The sequence below is a fragment of the Tympanuchus pallidicinctus genome, unplaced genomic scaffold (assembly GCF_026119805.1).
Source record: "Tympanuchus pallidicinctus isolate F22 unplaced genomic scaffold, pur_lepc_1.0 scaffold5, whole genome shotgun sequence".
Taxonomy (NCBI): Eukaryota; Metazoa; Chordata; class Aves; order Galliformes; family Phasianidae; genus Tympanuchus; species Tympanuchus pallidicinctus.
The window spans coordinates 11,911,194-11,938,449 of NW_026294769.1; the positions used below are offsets into that span (position 1 = coordinate 11,911,194).

At 38.9% G+C, this 27,256-nt stretch overlaps 2 long non-coding RNA genes across 5 annotated transcripts; one reads left to right on the top strand and one right to left on the bottom strand.

Annotated features, from left to right (window-relative positions):
- Positions 1-671: 671 nt before the first annotated feature.
- Positions 672-22,039, top strand: LOC128091301 (uncharacterized). 2 transcript variants are annotated; one of them, XR_008211341.1, is made up of 6 exons: positions 672-781; positions 1,902-1,948; positions 6,534-6,587; positions 12,114-12,233; positions 14,842-14,918; positions 20,802-22,039. It is a non-coding gene; the product is annotated as an uncharacterized LOC128091301 (long non-coding RNA). The 2 variants fall into 2 exon arrangements; XR_008211340.1 differs by lacking the exon at positions 6,534-6,587.
- Positions 18,525-26,637, bottom strand: LOC128091300 (uncharacterized). Of its 3 annotated transcripts, XR_008211339.1 has the most exons (5): positions 24,862-26,637; positions 23,165-23,292; positions 20,702-20,863; positions 19,700-19,797; positions 18,525-18,963 (listed from the first exon to the last, which is right to left on the bottom strand). It is a non-coding gene; the product is annotated as an uncharacterized LOC128091300 (long non-coding RNA). The 3 variants fall into 3 exon arrangements; XR_008211338.1 differs by lacking the exon at positions 18,525-18,963 and having other exon boundaries at positions 18,992-19,797; XR_008211337.1 differs by lacking the exon at positions 18,525-18,963 and having other exon boundaries at positions 18,992-20,863.
- Positions 26,638-27,256: the final 619 nt, after the last annotated feature.

The window sequence follows — 27,256 nt, forward strand, 5'->3', positions numbered from 1 at the left end:
GTACAAAACCAAGGCACCAATTCCTCATGCTTCTGTTCCTTTCTCCTCCTTTTCTCTCTTCCCTGTAATCTTTTCTACCTTAGCTTTTATTTTCACTTGAATGAAAACCAGAGGATTTTACTGCCAGGAAAATTGCCATCAGAGTACACCTGACATTATTCATGCTGGCAAGGAATCATACAAGTCGGCAGAGACACTTCCACAAACACACAGATGCTGCACACCTGTGCAGCTGCTGCCAAACAGAAAAAGTACACATGAACCACATGTGCCTGCAGAAATTGAAATGTTCTGGGATCTTCTTTCTGAGGATGCAGTGATGAGGTAAGGAAAAAATGTTTTAAGGACAGAGAAAGTAATAAAAGAATGCTAGTGCTGGGGGTCTGGCTAGTAAAAGTATGGACATGAGAAAAATTTCTGTACCATCAGAGTGATGTTTTCTCTTCTGCTTATCCTAAAGAGAGCTTCACAAAGAGTGAAATAATTACATCAATGTCCTCCTATAAGATTTCACTACTTTACATTCAGAATTAAATGTTTGTTGTAACAAAAATCTTATTTAAGACATACCATCAGGTGAGTTGGAAAACCCATGTGAAACATTTCTTTACTCTTAGCTTATCAGCCAGCTATATTAATCACCAGACATTTTATGCAGGTAGGGGCAGTAATTTCTCCTTAAACTGCTTTGCTAACACACCACGAGGACTTCTTCATTATAACTCCTGCCTTGCAGACAGCCCCTCTGGGTCTCACATTTGCTTTCCACAGCAGCAAACTGGTAAGTCAATCCTTTCTTGTCAAGGTCATATTTGTGATAAAGCTCAAATAAACTGCAGGGCATAACAAATATTAAAGTAAAAATATCCCAAAATATAGATTTGGTGGTTTCATTTTTTTTCTTTTAATTCTTGCATTTTAACAGAGTCCTTTTTGTAGAACACATAGTACATATTAGGTTATTTAAGTAGCACAACAACACAGCACTCTTTTTTTTTTTTTTTCTTCTTTCTTCCTAATAAAGCAGCTACCATATACAAAACTTTGCATCATTAAAGAAATGAGGGCACTGGCAGTAGCTGTTTAATTTCTGTGGGCGCTGTGATTTCCCAATGCCTGTCTCTCTTGAAATGCTCGTTGTTTTGCCATCTGCTTGTGTGTGTGAAAATCTGCACTTCATTGATAATCTTACACAGGTTTGTCAAACTGCCTGGAGTTCTGTGTATCACCAGATCAGAATAATAAAAGAGGCTGTCAAAAAGAGCATTAAATATATTGTCATAAACATCACCGTCCAATATATTTTAGCATGGTTGTTTTTTTGGTATAGCTTTTTTGTTTGTTTATTTTGCTTATACGCTTACTCGGTGTACCAAGACAGTCTTCAAATATAGCATTCAAGACACACATTTAAAATGAGAGTGAACAGGCAGTGTCAAAATAATGCAATTACAGACATGATACCACACTCCCAAAGTATAACTTCTGTATAATAAGCTGTTCAATAAGAGGCCAAAGATGACTTTTTTGGTGATGGTGTAATGCTAATGGGAGTTCTTCATAGCATAACAATAAGGATCTGGGCAAAACAGCAAAGGCACCCTGAGAAACTATTCCATATAGTTTTGGAGTGGCCACTTGGGCACTCTAGAGATAGCTCATATTCATTTTCATGTACAACCAAATACAAACTTAGAGACAGCAGTTTGACTTAGAAATAGCTTTCTACATGCTGTACAAGTGGAGGTCAGTCACATTCACATGTCTGAGTGAAAGCTGGAGACTTTCATTACAGCTCACCTGCATCGGAAATGGGAAGTCCACTCAGACTAGAATGGATTCATACATTATAAATTGAGAGAGGATTTCTTTAAAATATTTTTGGGCAAAATGTATTTCAGGGAATAACGAAGAGTCCACCTACCACTGCAGCAGACATCAAAAAGAGGTGAGTGAAGACTGTTATGAGTGGCGACTTTGCATATGACGTTGGTTTTCACACTATTTTGGATCTGTGCATAGAGAAATACAACATCACCTAAACACTAAACTGGAATTTGCCAGTTAGGTGAAGTGCTCTGCTTATTCTTAGCTTATGCTCTGCCAGGTATCTGCTACTTCCTATGTATTTGCTGCTTTAAATATATTTTCCATTTATATATCTTGCATATTAGGATGAAATGCATGAATGACAGAAAAAAAAAATATGGGATACTAAAAAGCTTACGATAGGCTTTGCTCAAGATGAAATAAAATGTAAAATTAAAGAAAATTAGGCAAAGAAATGGAAAGAGAATGTGAAGTGATCTGGCTATATATTCTGGCTCATGTATTATTTTTATTTTTTCCACTTAGAAATCACTCAAGTCTCCACAATTGCCTAGGCATTAGATACACAATAAATATTACATTTGGATCATTTTTAGCTTTGCCATTACTTTTTATCCCAATCCTGCTCAGCACCACAGCACATATATCACTGTCTTAAAACTGCTATGCAAGAAATCAGAGTATAAGCTGGCTGTTCTTTCCTGGAATAGTATGTTAATGGTTGCCACGGTGATGCACGTACTAAGTTAACTCTTGACTAATAGTTTGCTGAAGTAACACAGCAGTATGAGCCAATGCAGAACACTGTGAGAGAAAACTTGATGACTCACGGTGTTCAAGCTGAGTCCTTAAAAATTAGCAGACACATATCTAAGCTACAGTATATTTTGCAGCCCGTAGACACTCTTGGTTTTTGACAACTGAAAAACTCTTCCCTACGCATCAGAAGAGAAATAGTTTTTCTTCTCTTGCAGAAGGATAGCAAGAACATAACATTCTGAACACTGTTCTAGGGGAAAAAGATTGAGACACATACTGGTCTCTATGCTTCCTTGCTATCTATTCACAGATAAATGATGTTAAAGTCTCAATAATGAACCCCCAAATTTTGGATGCCCGAGTTAGAATAAAGATTAAGAGATCACTGAGAAAACAGCATTCTTACATACTCCTCCCTCTATCTATCCGTACTTCTATCTCTACTCAGCCAGAAAACATTCCCCCCCCCCCCCCCTCACAATTTACAAAAAAACATTTAGTGACACTATCGTCTTCCTACTTTGCACTTCTAGCCACCTACAAGTGACATTGTGTTCCTTTAACAGGCCATTATGTTGTCTGCTTGAAAGCGTTTGTTTGATGTAATTCCTTACAAATGTACTAGAAAAGTCACATTTGTTTCCAGCTTTCTAAAAGTGTATTTCAGATGTTTTTTTTTCCTCTTTACCTGTAACTTAAGTTTTGCTCTCCCATATTGTGGTGGATCCTTGCTAGCATATAGGCCACTGTTAAGTCACTCTCCTCAAACTGCCATGCAAGAAGCCTAGTTTTGTGAGGGGAAAAAAAAACAAACAAAAACCAAACAAACACAAAAACCATCTAGCTTTTACCATCTCCAAGGAGATCCGATTTGGAGGGGAACAAATGCTGTGGGTCTGCTTTGAGACAGGCCTGGAGATCAACAAGACAATCTGACTTCTGCAGACTGGAAATTGCCAACTGCCAACCCCACCAAACACGTGGCAGGGACAAATCGTCAAGATGAACACTTACAGATGCGGATGAGCTCTAACAGCAGAAGATGTGATCTGCATTACTTGTAGGTCATTCTGTGCTGGTACTATGTGGCATTGACTGTAGATATACAAGAGGAGATGGGACTGTTTACTCTCATCCCCCTCTATTTTATCATTCAGCATGCGATTCTCAAAGGCAAAGATATCCAAAGTCTGATTGTTCATAATGAGAAGGCCATTCAGTAAGAGACTACTACCTACTCTTTCCTTCTGATCTAAGGCCCTCAAAAGTTGTACATAAGTGACATCCCTCTGCATTATTTATTTGCCATAGTCTTCCAATTCATGTACCTAAACCACGTGACTCCTGGAAAACATGAACACACCTCCCCTTCAACCAGCACACTCTTGATGAATGAAAAGAGGGAAGAAGAAATGGCAAGCGAAAGGTCCTGATCCATAGAGGAGCTTCATGCTGTACTAATATTAGCCATACAGAGGTAGAATGAAGAGAACAACATTAATTCCTATGCAAAATAAGGCTGTTTCTGATAAGTGTTCAGTACCTTGATGCCCAAAGTGTACACTAACTGATTTTCTTAGGAAGTTTTTTATTCTCTGGAATATTTCCCTCTAGCAGGCAGAAGAAAATAATCTAGTTGTTAGGCTTGAGGAACTCAAGAGGCCACAGCAGATCTAAGTAGAAATATTTATTGCAGCTCTGTGTCCTTTTTCATTAATAGGAGAGCATCCTAATGGAAATATTACCAAGGAAACTTACTGGCAATGATTCTATTGAGGAAAAGAAATAATAACAAGGCCAGAAGTACAAAAATGTAGTAAATTAACCCAAATAAATAAAAATATAAAGAACATTCTATATGTCAGACAAGTTGCTAATCCAGCATTCTATCTCCTATCAAACTATTGTTAAGGACAAGGCTGGAAAAATGAGCCAGTACTAACCTTGTGAAATTCAGTAAGGACAAATGCAGAGCCCAGTCCCCAAGAAGCAAGAGCCCTTTTAAACACCGCAGGCTGGAAACAAACTGACTGAGAAGCAGCTCTGCTGAGAAGGCCTCAGGGATGCTGGTGGATAGCAAGCTGAACATGAACCAGCAATATGCTCCAGCAGCAAGGACAGATAACAGCATCCAGGGCTGTGTTAACAAGAAAATAGTTGCTAGTTTGAAGAAAACAATTTTCTTCTACTTGGCACTTATTAGACTACATCCAGGCATCATGTACAATTTTCAGTTTTGTGATACAAGGAAGGTATCAGTAAGATATGACAGGTTCAGCAGGGGCCAGTTGAACAGCAGGAGCTGAAGCATGAGCACTTGCACAATAAGAAAAAGCGAAAGAGTTAAGCTTGTTCAGGACGAGGAAAAAATGGCTTCAGAGAAATATGGCTGTATCATCCAGCACCTACAAGAAGGACAACAACAAGTAGCCAGGTTCTTCACTGGAATACATCAGGTACATAAGACAAAGAACATTTGTTGTGACAATAGAGGGCCCGACCATACTAAGGAGGTATTTTCCATTTGCAATGCAATGGAAAACACAACAATGCTTTGGAAGCAAAGCAGCAAGGTCCTAGACTTCAGCAGATGAGAACTTCCTCAAATGCAACTGCTATAGGCACAAAAATAAAGAAGCTGCTTACCTTCAGAAGACCTCAAGTAAGCAGGGATTTTCAGCAAAATACTATTGCATCTACTACCAACCTTTAAATGAAGTCTGGGAAGGGGTGGATGCTGGCTCCACACATTCCAGTCTCAGGTGCATTACATACACCTGATCTTCCCTGGGTCATCCCTGCTTTTTCACCAGGTGCTTAATTGCTGTTTCAAGTCATTACTTAGCATTTCCACCACACCATCTTTACAGGATTTTGTGACCCAACTGGAAAAAGCTCTAAGAATAGATCAGATCAGACCTCAGAGCTGACTCTGCTGGTGAGCAAGAGATTGAACTTCTCCCCTATGCTTAGTACTGGAGATGAGTTCACACTTGGAATAATGTGCCCAGGAAACAAGAGACATGGAGGTACTGGAGGGAGTCCAGCAAGTGACCACAATGATTAAGGGAATAGAGCATCTGTCCAATGAGGAAAGTTTTAGAGAGCTGAGACTAGCCTAGAGAAGTATCTTATCAAAGTGTACAAATGCATGAAGGGAGGAAGTAATGAAGACAAAGCCAGGCTCTTTTCAGTGATGTCTATTGCCAAGACAAGTGGCAACAGACACAAACTGGAAGACAAGAGGTTCCCTCTGAGCATCAGGCAGCACTTTGGTTCTGTGTGAGTGATAGAGCACTGGCACAGGCTGCCCAGAGACTGTGGAGTCTTCTCTTTAGACATTTTCAAAAACCTCTGGATGTGGGCCTGAGCACCCTGCTCTGACTGTTCCTGCAAGAGCACTGGTTGGACCTGATGGACCCAGAGGCCCTGCCAGCCTCAGCTATGCTGTGGTACTGTGTGCTAGAGATCTCCAGAGGTCCATCCAACTCAAATAACCCTGAGATCCTAAGAAACACTATTTATGGAAAGCACACTAACAGAGCCTCTCCAGTATTCTGAACTGGCATATTAAGGATGTGTATATCTGTTCTCTTTTTTCTGTGGGCTTCATGTCCTTGAACCCATCTTAAACTCTTTCCTCCCTCTAGTGATTCTGTGCATAGGATTTTACAAATACTAATTTTAGAACAGTTTATAAGTATTCCCTAAGCAGAAAGAAACTGCATTTAAATTTGGGGGGAATTATTTGCCTGGCTCTGATGGCCACAGCAGCAGCTGCACTTCTAATCTTCAATTCTGCAAATATTTATGGAAGCAATTTTACTGACTAAGCAGTCCATCCACTTATCACTTTTATTAAAATTTCTCATCTGAGTGGTTATACTTACATTCATGTTTGCAAAAGTTGGTAATTAATGCCATGTCTCTGATTTTATCTTCAGCCCAGTAGGAAGCCAAAGTACACAGAGATCCATTCAGAGAGTTTTTGAACATAAGTAGGTATTTCCAGATACTTAATTGCATTTTCTTCCCTGCTTTTTTCTTCATACAATCTCTCAAGTAGCAAGCAAACTGAAAGAATACAGGCCAGAAGATGCATTTTCATTGTTTCTAGAGAGCACTGTCTGCAGGTAGAGAATGCCTCACTTTTTAACATAGTGCAGAGAGGCTACTGAATACACTTGATGCAACTAGTCAATTTGGTTGTGAGCTTTTTGGTTGTTTATTTTTTTTCTAGTGTACAGATGGGAACTAAATCTAACTTTTCAAGCTGTTACTTGTCTGATTCAAACTATTCTCCCTGCATGAGTTCCAGCATTTTTTGGTGGAGTCATAAACTTAGGTCTCTGGCTAGCCACAAGCATCGGTCAAATAGGTTGCATTGGTAATAAGGAGCAACATCCTGTGTGTTTTCAGCTAAGGTAATTGTAGTCAGTCCTCCATTTTCCTTTTGCAAAAATAAATATGATAGCATTAGTATTTTATAGGATAAGGGAAGAAAGGTTTGTGAGGAAAAATGTATACAAGCTCAGTCAGTCCAGCTCTGCTCAGAAATGGAAGCGAGTTGGTTGTTGCCCTGAATTTCCACTGTCTCATTCTCCTTCTCCTGGAACAAGGGCTGCAACACAGTGAGCAGGCCAGGGGTAGAGAGACAGAGAAGATTCCCAGTGCTACCAGGGGCCTGAGGAGTGAGATGTTAACTGCTTTTGCTGAATGGGAGACAGTTCTGTAATACATCTCTGAGCAGCAGTTGCCTCCCCTGGCTCTCCACAGCTCAGGCACAGGCCAACTGAGAGCCATGCCTACAGGCATCTTGCCACCACTAATGGTTTCCTACATCATGCAGACCTACTTTGCCAGTGCTTTGCTCTATCAAATGTGTTTTGCTTTTTCTTTTCCATTTGAATAATTTATCCCTTGCAAGTTCCTGAGCATTGGAATCCAGAGTTTAAAGGCTTCTTAAAATAAAAAGCAGTTCAGAGCCATTTTTTCTGGACTACAGTGGCAGATTTCTGTCTGTGCATAGCATTGTCAGGTGTTTATTTCAGGTTCTGGCTTTCTTGTGCTTTGCTCTAAAATCGCAAAAGCTTCTCCATTGGAAAGAGCATTGATCAGCCCAGCAATAATCTGCTTACTTGCTTCACTGATGAAACAGATCCAGGCTGTAGTGAGTTTCTGCTCCATGTCATTTCCATACCCACTAAGGATTAGGATACTTATAGCAATGATCAAGGTCATGGAAAGAATTTGGCCTTGACCACGCTTTTTCTGCTGATGCACTGAGGCAGCCATATCCCCCCAGTCAGGTTAATCAAATCTCCTTTAGTTTGTATTTTCTCCTTTAAGATGTCAGCTGCAATGAAAATGATAACCTCTCTGACCTCAGCAATCATCTCTCACTGGGTTTTTTCATCCCTGAATCTGTTAATTGAAACTAGAGAGTCACAAGATCAGCACTATACATAGTTTAGTCCTAATCATATGAAGTCTGAATCCCAGCTAGGAATTTATGTGTGACACTAATTATGACTGACATTGCCTATTAGAGTGGGAGATAAAAATCACATCACAGTGTAGCTGAAATGGTCTTGCAACCTCTCTACAGCTGGCTTAATGCTTCTTCACAAATAGCTTGACCTTTAGAAAAAGGAGGGGGGAAAAAGCAGGAGATGTTTTGAGCTTTAAATGATTCCCATTTGTAACTGTATGAATGGCACATTTGGACCAATTTCCAGTCTCTGGCATTTCTAAACTGTCATGTTACAAACAGGCAGCAGGCTATAAACTTTCCCCCTAGAGGAAAGGAAGGCAATCGTGTAGGTACCCCATCAAGTCTGCGGAGCTGCAGCATCAAGCTTGGTGCCTGCAGACAGTGCAGCAGTTCCATAAGGTTACAGCATTGACTCATCAGTGGCACTGTAAATATGTTGGGCTTGTGCCCTGTTGCTGCTTATAGATTGATGGTATCTCTGCAAAATGATTCTGGAGCGGATATAAAGGCTATGGAGGGTTGGGACTTGGTGCCTTTTACCCACGCTGCGCTGCTCCAAGACCAGTATTTCTTTATGTCATTTTCAGATGCAATAAGAGACTGGGAAAAGAATAAAGAGAAGAAATCAATGTGGAAAGAAAATGGAATCTTTGACTGAAAGCCACAAGAATAGTCTGACACCCAGCAAATTCTTGTGGCATTGCTAGGAGAGGTTGTTTTAACTTCAGTTCATACACTGAATTTCAGAGGTGACTGCCAATGACAGTCAGCCACTTTACAATGTAAATAAGTAACATGACTAGGGGATATTTTAGATATTTATTTTTGTTTAGGAACTTCTCTGCTGACTTGAATTTACTTCCTATTTCACTCTCAGCTGCTCTCTGATCCAGGAAGTACTGAACACTGACATATAAATGACAATTCTGTTCATGCAAAATAAAATATTAAGTTCCCAATTTAAATACACCATGTGTAACCCTTGCCAGGAAGCTACTCCTTGACAGTAGGGATCATCTCTGAACTGAGGGCTATAATCCAGAACCAAAGCAGATGCTACTTTTGTGAAAGTGGAAATCAAACATGCACAGCAGCTGTATGTGAGATTAAGTATATGCTGCCCCACCTGAGAAGGGGAAAAGCCGTTTGTTATTAAAACAGTGGCCAGAGAGACAACAAGAACTTAGAGTTATGGTCTCAGGTTAGTGACCATTTACTGGGACACAGGACAAGAGCAGGGCCTGGAGCATGCTGTGCCATCCCTCACCATGGAAGGAAGTATGTGGCTTCAAGCCTAGAGGATCTCCTAAGCCCAGGTGGAGGTCTTTTAGCTCATAATACAAGATTCCCAGTACAATTGATATAATTCTCCCTATCATGATTAAAAGCCCAGAGTAAAATTTTAGTGGGAAAGCAGTAGAGAAACAAAATGTGGCACAGTGCAGATTGCCTGCATCAGCACTTGCTGCCCTTTCTGTAGAAGAAAAGTGGCTTTCACTGACAACAGCAAGCCAGAGTCCCTGAAGAGAAGCTACAGCAACAAGCTGTCAGGTGGCAGCTAATGACAGAAGTCATTACTCTCACAGGAGTTAAGTCCCCAACTGAGTGTGATGCTTTGCGGCTGTGGACCCCAGCAGCAAAGCCTCATACCCAGCCACTCCATGCAGTTATCTGCTCTGTAGAAAGAACTGCAGTCACTTGTACTCCTTACAGGTGAAATGACTACAACAAACCTGCCTTCCAAGCAGAGGACAGAGACCAGCTGCTAGCTACAAGCTTAACTGTTTTCAAGTGCAGCACTCCAGTTGACATGTACAAGAGCAATTCACATGTTCCTCATGCACTGTTTCTGTATCCCACTGGGTTGAGCACTGCAGGCAGGAACAAAGAGCTGACAAGTACCTCCAAGAAGCCTCTCTTGTAAGTATCCTGCCTTTCTCCAGCACTGTGCTACGCTCAAGTCAGCAGTGTTCAGAGCCTGAACTGCAGTCAGGTTTGTTTACTTCCTGACCTAGCTTAGACACGCAAAACTTCTCCCTGTTCTTCTGAGGCTGCTATAAACAGGAATGAGTAATTCTGCTGAGATGAATCTTGCTCGAAGTGTCTGTATAGGCACATGTGAAGACAGGGCAATATCTAGAGACTAGCAAATGTAGAAACAGATACCATTTAGAAAGGAGGTTAAGATACTAGGAGAAAAACCTTTTTTGTGTTTCAAGTTGACATTAATCAGCTTCTCAGTTGAATTCCACAGATTTTCTTAGTTAAAATGTTTAATAAGTGCATGAGAATAAAGCATTTAAACAATAAAACAATTCAAGCACTTGCATATTACAGAGAATCACAGAATCACATTACCACAGAATCCTAGAATGTCTTGGGTTGGAAGGGATATTAAACATCGCTGAGTTTAATCTAGTTTCCGCTCACCAGCTCAGAGTGCCACAGCCCCATCCCACCTGGCATTGAACACTTTCAGGGATGGAACATCCACAAGCTATCTGGGCAGCCTGTGCCAGTGTTTCACCACTCCTCGTGTAAGGAATTTCCTCCAAATATCTAACCTGAATTTCCCCTTTTAGTTTAAGATCACCACACTCCTATCACTATCAGAGTGATCAACTGTCTCCCCCTCCAGTTTATAAGATCCCTTTGAGAACTGGAAGGCAGGCAAAAGAAAGAAAAATGGCTGAAATCAGTTAGAAAGAAAAAAAATAAATAATAATTACAAAGTATATAAAACTGCAGCCTCCTTTTTTACAGCTGCCTTCGGCATAAAACCTATTGTTCTGTTAAGATAAAGAGATATCTGTTTTGATTGCTGTACCCCCCAGAATACTGCTCAGCTGCACAGTTTTAGCTGGAATAATTAGACATCCTGAATTCATTCTTTCTCTATTGTAAGGGAAGTTTAAACTGCCTAAAATCTTGCTAAAGCCTTTTGTACAAGAAAGATAGTCATACAAGCCTGCCTGAACTTAGACACAGATATGAATTCAAATTCAATAAAGAATTATCTAGAGTTTTTATTAAAGCAAAGAGGATACCAGGCTTTAAGATAAAATAAGTTTAGAATGTCACACTTTAAGAAAACCTGAAGTAGAACACTTGAGTGTTGATAAAATCAGTCTCCAACAGGAAAAAATAACTCAGCCTTAAACAAAAGAGGTAACAAATATAGATATATAGCAGAACTGTCTAAAAGTGTTCAGTGAAATACTTTTATCCAATAACAAAACTAAAACAGCAATTATAGAGTAACTCACATGGGGAGGGAGGAAGTGGTGGACAAAGGAGGAGCACTCACTAAGCAAGGGATAGTCTTCGGTTATCCATCTATTTGGCTGAAGCCTCACAGTGTGCCAGAAGCACAGCCAGTAGGCTATGTCTAGTAGCATCCTTCAGCTTTTTATTTCATCTGGTTTTTCTCAAAACTGGTATGAAAAACAGAACTTTTTTCCTCCTGTAGTGGTCCCAGTAGTCTTTCAACATTCTGGTGGGTATCAACTGTCTTCACAAAAGGAAAGATAAACACCCAAAACTCCGAAAACATGTTTCTTCAGAAGCATGCCTCTCAGCACAGCTTTAGCTTCATCCAAACTTTCTTCTATAGAGAGAAAAGTCATGCAGAACTTAGGTCTGCAGGGACCATGCTTACACCAAAGAGTTTTGTGTTTGTAGGAAATGCTATGCTCAGCTGAGATGCTTTGGGAACAATATGCACAGCAGGTGGTAGAAAAATACTTCCTTGGAAGTGACAGAAGACGCTAATTACTTACACTTTAAAACTGAAAATACACAAATTTATGTGGCTCTCAATGTCAGTAGTCAACTCCTCCATATCATTAGTACTTTACTGACTTGAAAGCAGAGCAAATGGCTTTCACAGAGAAGCATATTTCATTAGTGGCGTAGTGACAAGGACTAATCCTTATTTTCCTCTCTTGTCCTCTCTCCTTCCCCCCCTTTTCCAGTTCCTCACTGAACAAGAAACTAAATTTCAAATCAGCTTTCCTTTTTTCTCTCACAGGTGCTCCAAACAGACCTAAAAGAATAACTGTTTAGGAAACAGCAGGGGAGAGCAGCCTCTGAAAACATGAAGAATCCTACTGTGAGAGTCTTTCTTGATGGATCAAGAGCTGTATTTACAGTAAGGGAATTGAAATAATCCTGCAAAATAAAATACCTCACCAATTGGAACTTAAATAACTGTATCCATGCTGCAATATAATTAACAACTCCATTATACTAGAACAGTTTTTGCATGTATCCTAGAGAAGCAATTCAAGGATAAAGTCTTTCCTGCAGTGCTCAAAAATACAGAGGTCCAAAAAGCTAGTGTTGAGCAAAACAGTAATTTGGTGTCTGCATGCATTCATATACAACACTACTTAAAAGAATTTGACTGAGATTGACATAAAGCAAGATTGGCTCCTGAATCAGTTTTTCCCTCTTCTCATTTTAGCCCAAAAGGAAATCCACTTTTCTTCTCAGACAAGGGATGGAGGGGGTGAAGAGAAAGATAAAAGCAACAGTCTAGAACGTCTTGAACAGCACTCAGAAGAGTGGGGGCTGGAGTGCAGAAAAATAAAGTCAGCCTATTAAGACCAGAACAAACAACAAACTTCCCAATCTATACATAGAAGCTTTGCATTTAACTACTGAAACAACATTCTGATAGTCCTGTTCTGAGCTAGCCATTATTAGAACCCAGCCTTTGTTATCTTTTGTAGGAAAGGTAGTTCAGTTCCAGTGTCACAACCTCTGCTTTTGCAAAATGCTGCAGGTCATTTTATATGAAAACTTACTGAACTGAAATTACACCCCACAGAATTTTGTAAACAAGAAAATAGGTTCTGCAGACAGCACAGACAGCGAAAAGCTTTTATTTGCAGAAGACAGACAACATAATCTAGCTTGCTTGTGCACTTTAGGCTTTATAACAATTTCTTGTAGAACTGCATGTGGATGTATTTCAGGCTTACATTTTGGACTACAGCTGTAGCTGTTTACTTTGCATAGCTACAAAGTTTTCTGTGCAGATAAATAAATATTAATGACGGGAAATAGCTGTTCAGTTATTCAGAGCCCTCATTCTCCCTAATCCTTACAGCAAGGCCTTTAAGGTAGATTTCTATAGAGTTTATCCAAACAATACATCAAATTGTCAACTAAATTTGATACAGAAAATACCACTACTAAACAAATGCAAGTTAACAAGTCATTTGACAAGAAATATTCTTGTATGTTAGATCAGGGATGAGGGATCATGTGGAGAGCAAAAGGATTAGTAGTTAGGCTACTTCAGGCTATGTATTAAGATACACATGTCCTGGGACCAAGGATGTGAATACATGCATGACATTGCTTTAATATCTATCAGATATTAAACTGATAGATACTAAAGATCTGATATCTATCAGATACTAACTTCTTGCTATTAAAATTTTCGTTCTTCCCATTAAAAAAAAATATATATATATATATATATATATATATATATAGGAAGAGAAAGCGAGACCTACCACAGTGTTTATCTCAGTGAGGAAAGTAGAATGAAGTTATATTCTCCTTTATTTATAAAGCTTTTAAATTTCCTAAAAGTGCTCCAGGCCAACTCTGACAGATGAGGTAAATACAATTTCAGACTTCACATGAAGAGAAACAGCAGAATAATGTGTTCTTAAAATAATGCAAAAGAATAGGGAGATAAACACTAAAGAAATAATTCATTTCTGTTTAGTGCCAGGCCACTATATAGTTTTGTTTGAGTATTTGTACTTATGTTTTTACAGGTTGTGAAATTTATTTTATTAGCAATTCAGCTCTGCGTGGCCTTATTTGCTGCAAAAAGATTCGTAAGTTCCCTACATGGGAGTATGTAGTGAGCAGTCAGCTTCTGGAAGCTGGTTTGTGTAGACTCATCTCTAGAGCTGAAGGCATTTCTGTAGGAGGAGCCATTTGGGAGAGTCATTCCCCTCTCCCTTTACTGCGTGTAGTGTTTTACAGGAGCACAGTTCAGGAAAGTAGCTTGTATTCTGCAAGTCACTCCATGGTGGAAAATGCAGCAGCATAAACTGAGGAGCAGTGGATGAGGAAGTATTTTCCATCAGATGCCTGTTTTCATGGTTTCTCATCTGCTCTCTCTCTTCCACTCAGAACAGTGCAAAGATATCCACTCCTTCTACAGCCACTCAAGTGGACTTTGTACACGTTTAACCATACATTTCATATTGATTGTGCCTAGAACCTGGTTATTAATACCTACCTGCAATTTTTAATTAAAAAAAAATAAAATAATACTGTTCTGAGAATCCAGGCCTCCAAATATGTTTATGTACTTAATTCTTACTGAATTAAATGGTGGGAGATTTAAGCATTTTTACATTTCAGAATCTTGAAATCAGTCATCATCCAATGAATACCTACAGACCTTTCTGTAGGTAATACAATTTCCATGAGCATCAGAAATGGAGAAAGATTTCCTAGCCTGGAAAATAATCATAATATGACCAAAATATTACAAAATTTGTAAGCTAAGAACTTATTCTTACAGCACCCAACATTTCTCTGCTGCACAAGGTTGCTAGACAGCCCCAGTCTCCATGTATATTATGGATTTGTTGTCCTTGATTATCCACCAGGGACCTGGCACAAGGGAGTTCTCTTGTTTACATGCCTCATTTATGTACAGCTGAGCTATTTGCATGACAATTATGAAAACCATCTACATTCATATATTTCTTTTTTCTCTGCAGAGCAGAGCACAACTGACAATGCAGGATCCAGACAACAGAACCTATGGGACATAGGAGTGTCAGCTTACTCAACCATGGTATGGCAACTCCCCACCCCAAGCATGTCCAAGATCACTTGCGTGCATGAAAGTAGCATACACACATACTTGCAGACAGAGGCTTAGTTATTTCCCAAAATTCTTTTAGATGTATAGTAGATTTCCACAGGGTAATGTTCCAAAACCATCATGTTAACAGTGAGATTTAATCTGAGAGCTAAGCAGCTTCAGGGTGCTGCAAGGAGAACATCTGAATAGTACAATTTTTAGTCATGCAGAGCACCAGATCCTCAGAACAGGAAAGCAGTGGCATTTTACCTTTCCAGTCAGTCAGTGAAGCATGAGTGCTTTCACTCAAATTCACTGGAGGATTCTGGGTGAAAACATTTGGTGTTTACTAGCAGCCAAGCATCAGCCACCATAACATATTCAGTATTGAGGTTTTCATATCATCTGATGGTCAGACACCGAGAGCTCACAAAGGAATGCAACATATTGAATGCAAACACTCTCGCGTACCTGAGAGGCAATGCTGGAAATCATAACCTCACCCCAATCCGGGATGTACCTTGAAAAAATGCCATTTTTCTAGTGGTGTTATGGAGAAAAAATACATATATAGCCACCACCAAGAAATAGTACCATGCATACTTTAAGTTGGGGAGGAAGGTTTAAATAATATAGCATTGCATTTTGAACTAGAAGGGGAAGGCAACTTATTTGCCTCAGAAGAAATATCGAAGGGGATTTTTCAGCCCTATCTAGGTATATTTGCTCCTTAACCATGTTAAAAACCTCTTACATCAGTGTGAGCAGGGAACATTTGTGCTGCAGTTCTTATTACTCAGATGAGTGCCCTCAACATGGAAAAAAAAGAATGCAATCTTCACTTTCGTGTGCAAAATTAGTATTAGCAGCTTCCAAGCCTTGTTTTCCATAAATATCCCATTTCCTGGTAATTAGCACATTTTTCTGTTAGCTGGAAGCTTCAAGTGCTCTCTAGCAGAGGAGAAAAAAATAAGCTAGAAATATCTTGCTCTAGAGCAGTGATGTGATTGCTAGTTTCCAGTTAAGGATCAGGTCAACTATGATCATGGCCCACTGAAGCACTTCATATTAGGAGAATTAATCCATGTGGTTCTTTTACTTTGCTTCTGATGCTATGCTCAAATCTTGAAACTTGTAAACAAATATTGTTAATTTTATTTTTATTACACAATTAAAAAGCACCATTCAATTCCAGAGCTCCTCTAGCAAGGAACAGCAGGGTGAGGGACAAGTTTTACCCTGAAGACAGTCAAATTAAACTGCTATCTGCATTGTACAGACTTCAGAAGCAGAGGAATAGGCTAGGCAAGCTGCCAAAGGTCACATTAGAAAATATCTGTGATAGCTTAAGGAACTAAGATGCTTTGAATCCTATCCAGAGCCACTGAACATTGTTTTCTGTCAGCCTTAAAACTTGTCCTGCTTCAGGAAAAGCTTCACCCCTGAGAGCCAGGAAGTAAGGCTGTTTTTCAAGTTTATTAACTTCATAAATAGTTTTGTTAACCTTCCTCATCAAATTTCCTACTGGTGTTTGTAAAGTCTCACACTGCAACAGGGAAGAAAACACTGTTAAAAAAACAAGGAAATATAAAACCTTAAGGAATCATCAGAAGATCTGACAGGCAGGCAGAGCGCCCTAAATCATTTTAACTCATTCCTTAATTGAATTACTTTCAAGCTGATTGAGCCCGTTAGGCTCTCAAATCCCAAGATATAGGCCATGTATTACAACAAAACCAACACTTTCTGGTCTGTATTTGTAACTGTACGATTCAAGGTCAATTCCAAGTTTGAAATTTTCACACAAATCCTCAAGATGATGGTAAAAAGAAAGAGCTGGAAAGAAAATTAGCCTCGGATGAAAGTTAGTAATTGCCTTGACTTCTGACTCCTTATGCTCTCCATGAAGTGAACTTCCATCCCCTTAAGAAAGAAAATCCCAGACACAAGCTAAAAAAAAAAATAATAATAAAAAAAAAAAAAAAAAAAAAAAAAAAAGATTTTTCTGAGGTTACACTGCCATCTATTGTCATTGCATGGTTTGTTCACCTTTTTATGAAGCCTCATTTTACAGCTCTTCAAGTGAGTTTTCTAAAACAAAACCTTCAATCCTAAATTGTTTGAATTAGCTCCAGTTCTACTATTCCGCTGAGGATACATTCCCCAGCTTCAGATTTTTATTACTGGTCATTCCCAGTCTACGTTTTGCAATTTATTTTTTTTTTTTTTCATTTACACCAATTCCCAGTTTGTACAGTAAACAACTTGCTTTTACAACTCATTTCCTTGTATATATTCATGCACATTTTATGCTTAGATATAAAAACTAGAATGTTTTTAGAAAATGCACAATGGCACTGTAGATTCATATATAGCCTCAATAAAATAATGCATCATTTCTACTTCCATAAACTGACTGAATTAGGGAAGACAAATGCTGCATTGCCAACACTTAGCTCCTGAGCCAGACCTGTGCCTCTAATGGAGCCTTCTGAGAAAAAAAATAAAAGAAAAAAGAAAAAAAGAAAAAATAATAATCATAGAATGACCTGGGTTGAAAAGGATCACAATGACCATCTAGTTTCAACCCCCTCCTGCTATGTGCAGGGTCACCAACCAACAGACCAGGCTGCTCAGAGCCACATCCAGCCTGACCATGAATGCCTCCAGGAATGGGGCATCCACAGCGTTCTTGGGCAACCTTTTCCAGTGTGTCACCACCCTCCGGTAAACAGCCATTCCCCCCTCCTTCAAGTACTGGAAGGCCACAATGAGGTCTCCCTGGAACCTTCTCTTCTCCAAGCTAAACAAGCCCAGTTCCCTCAAGCTTTCCTTAGAGGAGAGGTGCTCCAGCCCTCTGATCATCTTAGAGATCCTCCTCTGGTCTTGTTCCAAGAGCTCTGTGTCTTTCTTATACTGGGGGCCTCTACCCTGACACAGAACCATTGATAACAACCCTTTGCCTGCAAGCAGCCAGCAAATTACTAATCCACTGAACAGTCCATCCTTCAAATCCACACCTCTCCAATTTAGAAAGAAGAATGTGGCAAGGGACTATGTCAAAGGCTTTGCAGAAGTCCAGGTAGATGACATCCGTAGCCCTTCCCCCATCCACTAATGCCATCACTCCATCTTAGAAGGCCACCAGATTGGTCAGGCTATCTCATGCTGGCTGTCTCAAATCATCTCTTTATCCAGTATATGCCTTAACATAGCTTCTAGGAGGATCTGCTCCATGATCTTCCCAGGCACAGAGATGAGGTTCACCTGCCTGTAGTTCCCCAAGTCTTCCTTTCTCCCTTCCTTAAAAATAGGAGTACCGTTTCCCTTTTTCCAGTCACCAGGAACTTCACCAGACAGCCATGATTTTTCAAGTATGATGGCAAGCAGCTCAACAACCACATCAGCCATCTCTTTCAGAACGCTAGGATGGATACAATCTGGCCCCATGGACTTACACAAATTCAATTGCATGAGGAGGATTCAGCCTTTTTCCACCATTACAGTGGGACAGAAAACACTCCCCACACCCTCATCTAGAGGCTCATGGTCTAGAAAAACCATGAAAGTGTGGGAAGATTGACCACCCGTGAAGACTGAGGCAAAGCACTCATTGAGCATCTCAGCTTTTTCTACGTCTGAGGAAGCCAGCTCCCCATTACTTTTCTTCAGAGGGAGGAACACAAAGAAACTTTAAAAGACACCTAGCAGATTGGTGATATGAGATTTCATATTTTCACCTAAAGGAACAATCTTCAGGTTGTCTGATGATCTTCAAAATATCTATTTCTTCGGCAATGCTGAACTGCTGCAGGAGTCTGCCAGCACCACATACCACTATGCTTTCAAGTACAGCAGATCATGCTCTAAAGGTATGAACATCTTTGCAATTGGTACTCTTTGTCTTTCTCCATTTCAGGAAAAAAAAAAAAATCAGATGAAAACTACTTATGATATTGAAATCAAGTAGTGGTACATATGCTCACATACCTTTATTATGATGAAAACACCAGAAGTAGGACCTCTGAACATTCTACTGTAAGAGATAATTGGGAAAAAAAGAATGTATAACTAAGGGCTACTAATATGGCTAGAAGAAAATGAGTCACAGTTGCTATAGGCATATTTCTGCTATGCAAACATTTGCACATTAACTTTCATTTAGCACCACTCACGTATAAATTTAGAGTGAATATATTAATATTGATGTGTAAGCACTAAATATATGGAAAACAGGTGCTAAACTGGAATTGTTTCTGGCTTCCTTCAGTTACCATTGTTTTCTTGGTTATTATAGAAGGAACACTACTTACAAAAGTAAAAACACATAAAACAAGTTTAGATAAAATGTAAATATTTTCGTATTAGAAGTCAGTTTAATCGTTACTGCCACAACTGGAGCCACCAAGTAGCATATCCTGTAACTAAGCTAGAATTTCTCTTTGCAAAAGGCAAAGTATCCTTTCTTTGGCATTAGAAACCCTGCTGAATTGTTTAAAATCACGTTTTAAATCTGCAACATTTTATGTGTAGAAATATCTAATACAAAAATGAACAGTCAAAAAAAGTAAAAACTGAGAATACATGCATTTTAAAATAAATGAAGAAATCTTGATTGTTGATTTCATTTTTTTTTTTTTTAATTACAAACGTTTCATAGAAAGTAAAGAGTGCAAAGACAGTACACATTTATTTTTAAGGAGCTCTATGTTCCATCATAACTTTCAAGTACCACTGGGGGAAGGCATAGTGATGAGCAAGGCCGTAATTACCTCCTTGGCATCACCCTGTGAGTCCATGAAATCCTTCTACACATTGCTGTGCTCAGCTCTCCAAACACATCTGGATGGGGATGACCTAGGTGCTAGAACTGAAATAGATGGGAGAATAATTAATATTTTAAAAATTCTTTAAAAAAAACCACAACAATTCCTGGTTGTTTACCAGTAGCGAAGACTAGTCTTTGGCTGGACCTGCCCCCCATCTCTGCCTTAGAAGGTGGGTAAGGTATCTCAGGCCCTGTATGCCCAGGAACACGCATGTGCCTGATCCTTCAGATGGTTACAGTATGCTTAAGACCCCTTTCAAAGTCTTAAGTATTGTCTTCCCCTTCCCATTAGAAAGAACAACAGGTTTGGTGGATATGTTGTATTTCTTTCAGAGGTGTACTAACAGTTTCACTCCACAGAGTGTGTGCTGGAAGCAGTTATTGTAGTAACAGTTTTGAAGGGAGCGATTGAATTATACAAGCTCTTCTTCTAATGTGTTTTAAGTAATAAAGTTCAGTGCCAAAGGAACTTATTGGCAAGATGAGATCATTCAAGCATGAAAATCCATTTGAAAAATAATTACTTCAACTCTGTCCTATATACTCACTGAATGCTGCTAAATCCTTCTAGTTAACAAAATAACAAATGAGCAAACAAATCAGGCAGACAAGGGGGGACAATAAAAATGGAAGCATTTTTGACAAAAACCCAGTAGCAAAAACACAACAGGAAGTTGTTTTCTGCACAGTTGGATGCATTGACATAGCAATGTAGGAGCTGGGAAATTATTTCTTCAGGTTTTATAACCCTTTTTGTGGCTTTGGCTATATTCTGCAGAAGCCATCAGATACGTACACAGAGTAGCTCTGTGCTGTATACGTAGTTAAAATAAGCGGGGGTCATGGGGCAGGAGTAAAGGAGAGAGAAGAATCCTCCAGCCCCATGTTTATGTTGCCCCTGCATGATTTGGTAAATGGCAAAATATATCACAATTTTGAAGATAACCTGAGTCATGCCACAAAAGTTGTATCTCCCTTGGGGACAGTATTTTTCCTTATTATATTTCCTTATTATAAACACTTCTGTTTATTCCTTCTCCTGACAGTTCCCAAATTCTTGCTCTTCGACATCACAGAGAAAACAAACGCACAGTCCTGGCAAATGAACCTGTGGGATAGAGGAGTACAGGGTCGTGAATACGTCAGAAAGCTGACTGGACCATAGTCCATCTTATCCTCTGCACTGGGGCTATTGCAAGTGATCGAACATCCTTTGGAACAATCACAGTTTCAACTGTAATAACTTTCTCATAGCTAGCAATATTAAGAATACCAAAGAGACCTATTTCATTATATTTTTCTTTTAACTTCTCTGCAGTGATTTAACTTCCCTTTTTTTTTTTTAATCTCGGCTGTTGAAGGTTTGTTACAATCTCCTCCTGCATCCTACCTCCCACATCTCACAATCTACTTAATGACTTCTTTCATTTATTTTTCTAGCTCTTCCTACACACAAGATTAAAATTCCCTGCTGCAGCATTTGTTATCTTCTCTCATTCTGTTTAGTGTGATGACCAGAAAGCTGTGTAAGTATATGTACTTAGGATATCTGAGTAAAGGTAATTAATATAAAGCACATTCTCATATCATTTACTAGGCAGGGACTAGTTTTTATGAAGTACTGACCTCCAGGACCTTATTTCATAATATTATTTCCATCCTAACAGGAGAGATAGTGATAGTACATGCACATATCCTGGGCAACAAGCAACTCAGAGAACTGATATTTGCTGCCCACTGTTGATTTTATCTCAGAAGTCAAGTACTCCTATGCAAAATTGGGCTAAAATAAATTACATCTGATGAATCATACTGTCAACACCACTTCCCACAAAAATATTGTGAAAGTAATGCTATTTTAATATTAAGTGTCATCATGTTGAAATTCTAATATGAAGTTTTTGTGTTTGAGATCCTAGATCCAAATTAACTGTTCTAGAGAGATGCTCTTGATGTTCTTTACTGCAGCACCAATGCCTGCCTCAGACTCACTTGTACTTGGGAGCATCCCGTGCCTCTGGTAATACAATAGGGAAGAGACTGTGACACTGCAGGCTGTTTGGGAAAGCCGCATGGCAAAAAGGCTATTTAGGTCTTATGCACAACAGCTTGGGAATAAGTGGCTTAAACTACCCAAGGCCACATAGCCAGTCCTTAAATTGTGTCTTCTGAAAATAGAAACAGAAAGGTCTGCTGCTTTGCTAGCACACCTCAAATTCACTGCTTTCCTGTGGAATAAACTAAAATTAAATTCAAGTAGACACACACACACACACACACACACACACACACACACACACAAAAAAAAAAAAAACTCTAATCAGATAAGACTTAAATTTAATCCTCTTGAGTTTAGACTGTTATTACTATGGTCCCATAGGACTGAGAGGGATTTCTTGTGCTTCAGGACACATTATGTTATGTAAGGCCCTTCATAATACATCCCTCAAAAATCTTAAGGAAGATTTTCATGAAGCCCAGTTCAGATTGGTACACTGTAGCAACCAGACCCACTTTGGGCAGGAGCCACCTGAGCCACCAGCAACAGCTGCTCCTCCTGCAGACAAAACTCAGGGCAGGCTGCTCAGCCTCTGGACATATGTCCCAAAAGCCTTCAAAAGTCCCAGTCCACTCACTAAATACTTTCCTACTGTTATTTTCCGTAATAGACTGCCAGCTCCTTCTCAGTTCTCACCTGCCACCTGCCACCCCCCTTTTTCCATCAGCACTGTGACTCAGCTGCAGCACCACTGTGAGCTACTTAGATTTGAATATTTTATCTTCAACTTTCAACCTTCAGCTTCAGGGTCCTTAAATATTACCAAATATAATGCAGATGTGTACTTATGTATGCATGTTTACATATGTGTGTATACTCACACATACATAACAGTAAAACTGAAAGTGCAGGAAAGAGAAAACAGTAAATATTACATTCTCCTACTGCAGATCCACTTTTACTGTATAATTTGTAATATTTAGGATTGAGAACTACCAACAAGGAATTGAAAAATTTAATTTGTTACACTACTGTGCATTAGTTCAAAATCCAGTCCTGTGATTTCAAAGCTTTCTTCAGAAGCAGCAGCAGATAATTCTTCCAATGATACTATTTTCACTGAGGAAGATGGCTTTATCCTTCCAGATCCTTCCTGAATCTAAGAATCTTGATTCTGCTCTTCAACAGACTAATTTACAATATGGATGTATATTCTTCATAACCATGACTGGCTTATTTTTCGCTTGTGCCTAATAAAGAAAAAGAGGACATTTTAGAAACAGTCCATGTGTTAGAAGACAGCTATATGTCAGTTTTCATTTTCTGTTGTAGTTTAAACTTTCCCCTCAATTTGAAATTGTAAATTTCTAACTGAAAGAATACCATGGCCCCTGCATTCTCTCAACTTACTCAAAACACCCAGCTCTTGAGGTGATGTTTTAACATGTCAGGGACAATTCCGAGTCAGACTTTTGGCGCAAAAGCCAATAGGGATTGAGAGGCTTTTTGGCTGCTAAGTGCTCTTTCCTTTGAAAATCCTGCAAAGAGCAAACCAGAAAATGTCACTTAAACTAGTAGATTACAACAGATATTTTACATGGATCATAAACAGACATCCTTGAACGTAGAAGCTGTCATTTGTCTCTATTTTAGAATAAAATGGAGCACTTCTGAGAACACCTGCGTCATACTCAGTTCTCAGATTATTATTTTTTTCTTATGAGTACAGGAAAGGAGAAGTTATGCTTAAAAAAAAAGTCTTAAAATACAAGCCAATCTTTCTTCACCTTCAATTTTGATAATATACCCCAAGCCTTTAAACATCATCATCATCTTCAACTCAAGTTGGTAGTAAATAGAACAAATTTGCTTGCAATAATTTCCAAGGTGACATAATAACATCTAACTGAGTCTGGATAGCTCAGTACTATTGATGCTCATTGCTAGCCTTGCTAAAAACATGGAGCTTCCCTCAGCTGGCATTATGAGCGCAGCTCCAAGGCAGCAGCAGGGAGATAGGGAATTTGTAGGGCTTTGCATCACCTTGTATAAATCCTTCAAGAAGGACAGCAAAGACTATCAGCACTTCAGCCTGCTGTTAAAAAGGGCAAATATTGGAAAATCAGCAATGAAGCAATGTCCCCGGTTACCTACCAGGGAAAGTAGAAATCCAGTAAATTCATTTTATACAGACAACAGCCAGTCTAAGAGGGTTTAAAACCATGGCCTGCTGATGAAGGACTCCACACAGCAGACTAGAGCAAGTTTTGTTCAATGAAGATACAAGTGAGTTTTTATCAGAGTTTTTATCCCTTGTGAACTTGAACCTGGGGGATTATTCATCATCATGAACAGGCCAGTGATCAAGGGGCCTTTGTGCTCCAATTAATGCTCTCTCTCATTATTCTAAGGCACATCCTGGGTTTGCAGCCCAAGCCAGAGATGTGATGGCTACAAGGCATCACCCTGAAAAAGATGCCCAAACTATTACCAGCTGCCTTTGTCCTTTCTACTACAAGCTTCTTGTTCTTTTGAGTTCCTGAAGGATCAACTTACATCTGCATATTTTAATAACTGCCTGCTATACTCTGTTGAAGTGTAAAATATACTTTTAGGATATTTCTAAGATTAGTAGGCAACTATTGTAAATTGAGCTTTAGTCTTTGTTTGTAATAGGCTGCAGTTTCTCCAGATTCAAAGTCCATGAAAACATGAAGAAAAGAGCAATTATGGGATCTGCTGAAAAATTTCAGATCCCATCTAACTACATAGGAATGCAGGATTCTTCATCTATTTCAGAGATCAATGATAAAGGTATGTTTGCAAATCAACTTTTTTAACTAATAAAGTGGAAGTGTCTATAAGTCTTCAGGAAATCTAGAAGCAAAATATAAACACGCAGCAACAAATGATAACGAATACATCCACATATAACCCACCTAAAATTTCAGAAAACACAAGCTGCTATTTCATTAAATTACACACCAGCTTTATCAAATACACATATGTATAGTCAATGAATATAAAGATGTCATAATCATGAAATAAACAAGAGAGTTAAGCAAAGCAGGTTATAACAACAAAAAGAGAATAGATGGAAAGCTTACCTGCATCCTGGGCTTGCTGCAAAACTCCAGAGGAGAGATCTCCAAAAGAGAACTTTTCCCACTGGTAGCCAGCTCTTAAATGGGTCTAGGAGAGGTGGAACCAGGCTCCACCCCTTCTGGCAGCACAGGAGAATTGCCTTCACCTGTGCTCCCGTGTCTGACTCATTGCTCAGGTGATCAATCAGAGGTTCAGGCATACAACGTATTACTTATTCATTTCTTAGTGACATTTTAAAGGAACATAAAAGCCATCTTGATTTTTAAAGGCTTTAAAGTAAAAATAAATAAATAAATTAAAATAGTTACTTCATAGTTCAGGCTTTATTTTCAGCTGCAATCTTGGTGCTGTAGATGGCACTGTAGGCCCAGCAAAGAAATCATTCTCCTTCAGCATGATAACGTTCAGCTGATCCCCTTCATTCCCAGAGCAGGAGCTCAATTAATTATTTAAATCATTAAAACCTACAATAGCAAATGACAATGCTTATATAAAAATAATTTATTATGGTTTTATGACAAGCAGTACTACATCAGACATTTAATTAGTTTTAATTAACTGTGGAGTTCCACGTGTGTTTTGAAAGGTTAAAAAAACCTTTAGTTTCCCTAGATTTTGAATTCTAAGAACCTAGACTTTCATTGAAATATCCTAATAAAAAGCAAACAATAATTACCTCCACCTATTTGCATGGAGAGTAGATGTAACAGTAGTTTAAATAAGGAGGCGGCTTGCCATGTCTTGCGTGCACTTGCATGAAGCCAGAAAATCACATTACAGTACAACAGTAGTTACTTAAGATGGAAGAGAGAGGGCGTTATGGCTTCTCTCTTTGCATGCTCATTTTCCGTGCTCCACGAGGAGTACTTGCTTTCTAAATATTTTGTAGTCCATTTTGTTTCCTCTTCAGCTATTTTTCAGCATTGCAATCACTTCAGCATACATACATATGTGTAAAACAACTGTCATTAATGAGACTCTGTTCCTTTCTAATCTCTAGGCACTGTTGTGAATAAGCATGAAAAGCTCATCAAAAACAACGTGACCTGAAAGGGTGATGTTTCATAGAATCATAGAATCTTTTATAGCTTTGGTTCTTTTGGTGTTTTTTCTACATATTTTTCATATAGTTGATTCATAATGATGTGGGCTCTTAGAGTGGTAAGCTAGAGACTCACATATGTGAAATGAGGGAGATCTGAGAAAACTAAGATCCAGAGAAAAGAGTAAGAGTTTGCGTTTTGTGAGCCTGTTATCCAGAGTATAGCACAGGCTAAAGAAATCACATTGAAGAAAAAAAAAAACCAAACAAACACAAACACACAAGCAGTAAATGCATTTATGTGGGATGCAACTCTTCCAAGAAGCACAGTGATCAGATAAACTCACAAACTGCATTGAATGAAGATTATAACATCCCCAGAGGTACAAAGATCCTTTTTGCCTTCTGACAGAGTTACACTTTAATGAAAAGCAGCTACCATCATTACTTAGCAGCAAAGATGTTCAAGGGAAAGGATGTGAAGGTTTTTGCAACTTCACTGATACATTGAAAAGGCTATCTAAAAGGTCTGTACACCATAAATTGCATGACAGTGTAAGAATCACTCTGTATTTTAAATGAAATGCTTGTCTTTTGCAAACCTTAGCCTGCATGTGAAGTTCAAGGAACAGAGCAGCAAATTAGACAATAAAATTAAGGCTTTAAAAAATGTTATCAGCCAAGCATATCTATTCTTTTTTGAAAGTGAGAGCATTTTTGAAAATGTCACTTCTAGTTTTTTGTTGGTGGTGGTTTTTTTTTTGTTTTTTTTTTTTTAAGAATCATAGAACCATTAAGGTTGGAAAGAACTCCAAATATACGTGAACCACAAAGAGAGCATTAGTTAGACCAGTACTCACAAATCAAGAAGAGAGGAATACCCCAAGTTACAAACATAATTTAAGTGTGACAGCTCTGAAAAATACTTTCAAATAGTAATTTTCAGTCAGTTTCCAGAACAAAAAAAAAAAAAAATCAGTAGCATCTTTTATCTTTCCTTCATAAACATCACTTTACTTTAGAGGGAGCCCAAAACCTTGTTAGGACTCCAGATACCCTAACAGACATTAACTGCCCCATCATGAAGGACTGAAGGGGACAAGGTCAAAGCCAGATTTTGGAAGGAGCTTATGGATCTCCCTGAAGCATAAGCCCACCTATCTCTGCCACATTGCTCTCAAAACAGAAAAAAACCACAAGTGAGTGAAATTCTGGAACGTTACCTCTAAAATCATACTAGCTTTCTCCAAGATGGATGAGTTACTTGACACCCCCATCTCCAAGGCACTTTTGCCTGCAGCAGTAATATCTGTATACTGACAACACAAGCTCCAGCTTTAGAGAACTTGTTTCTG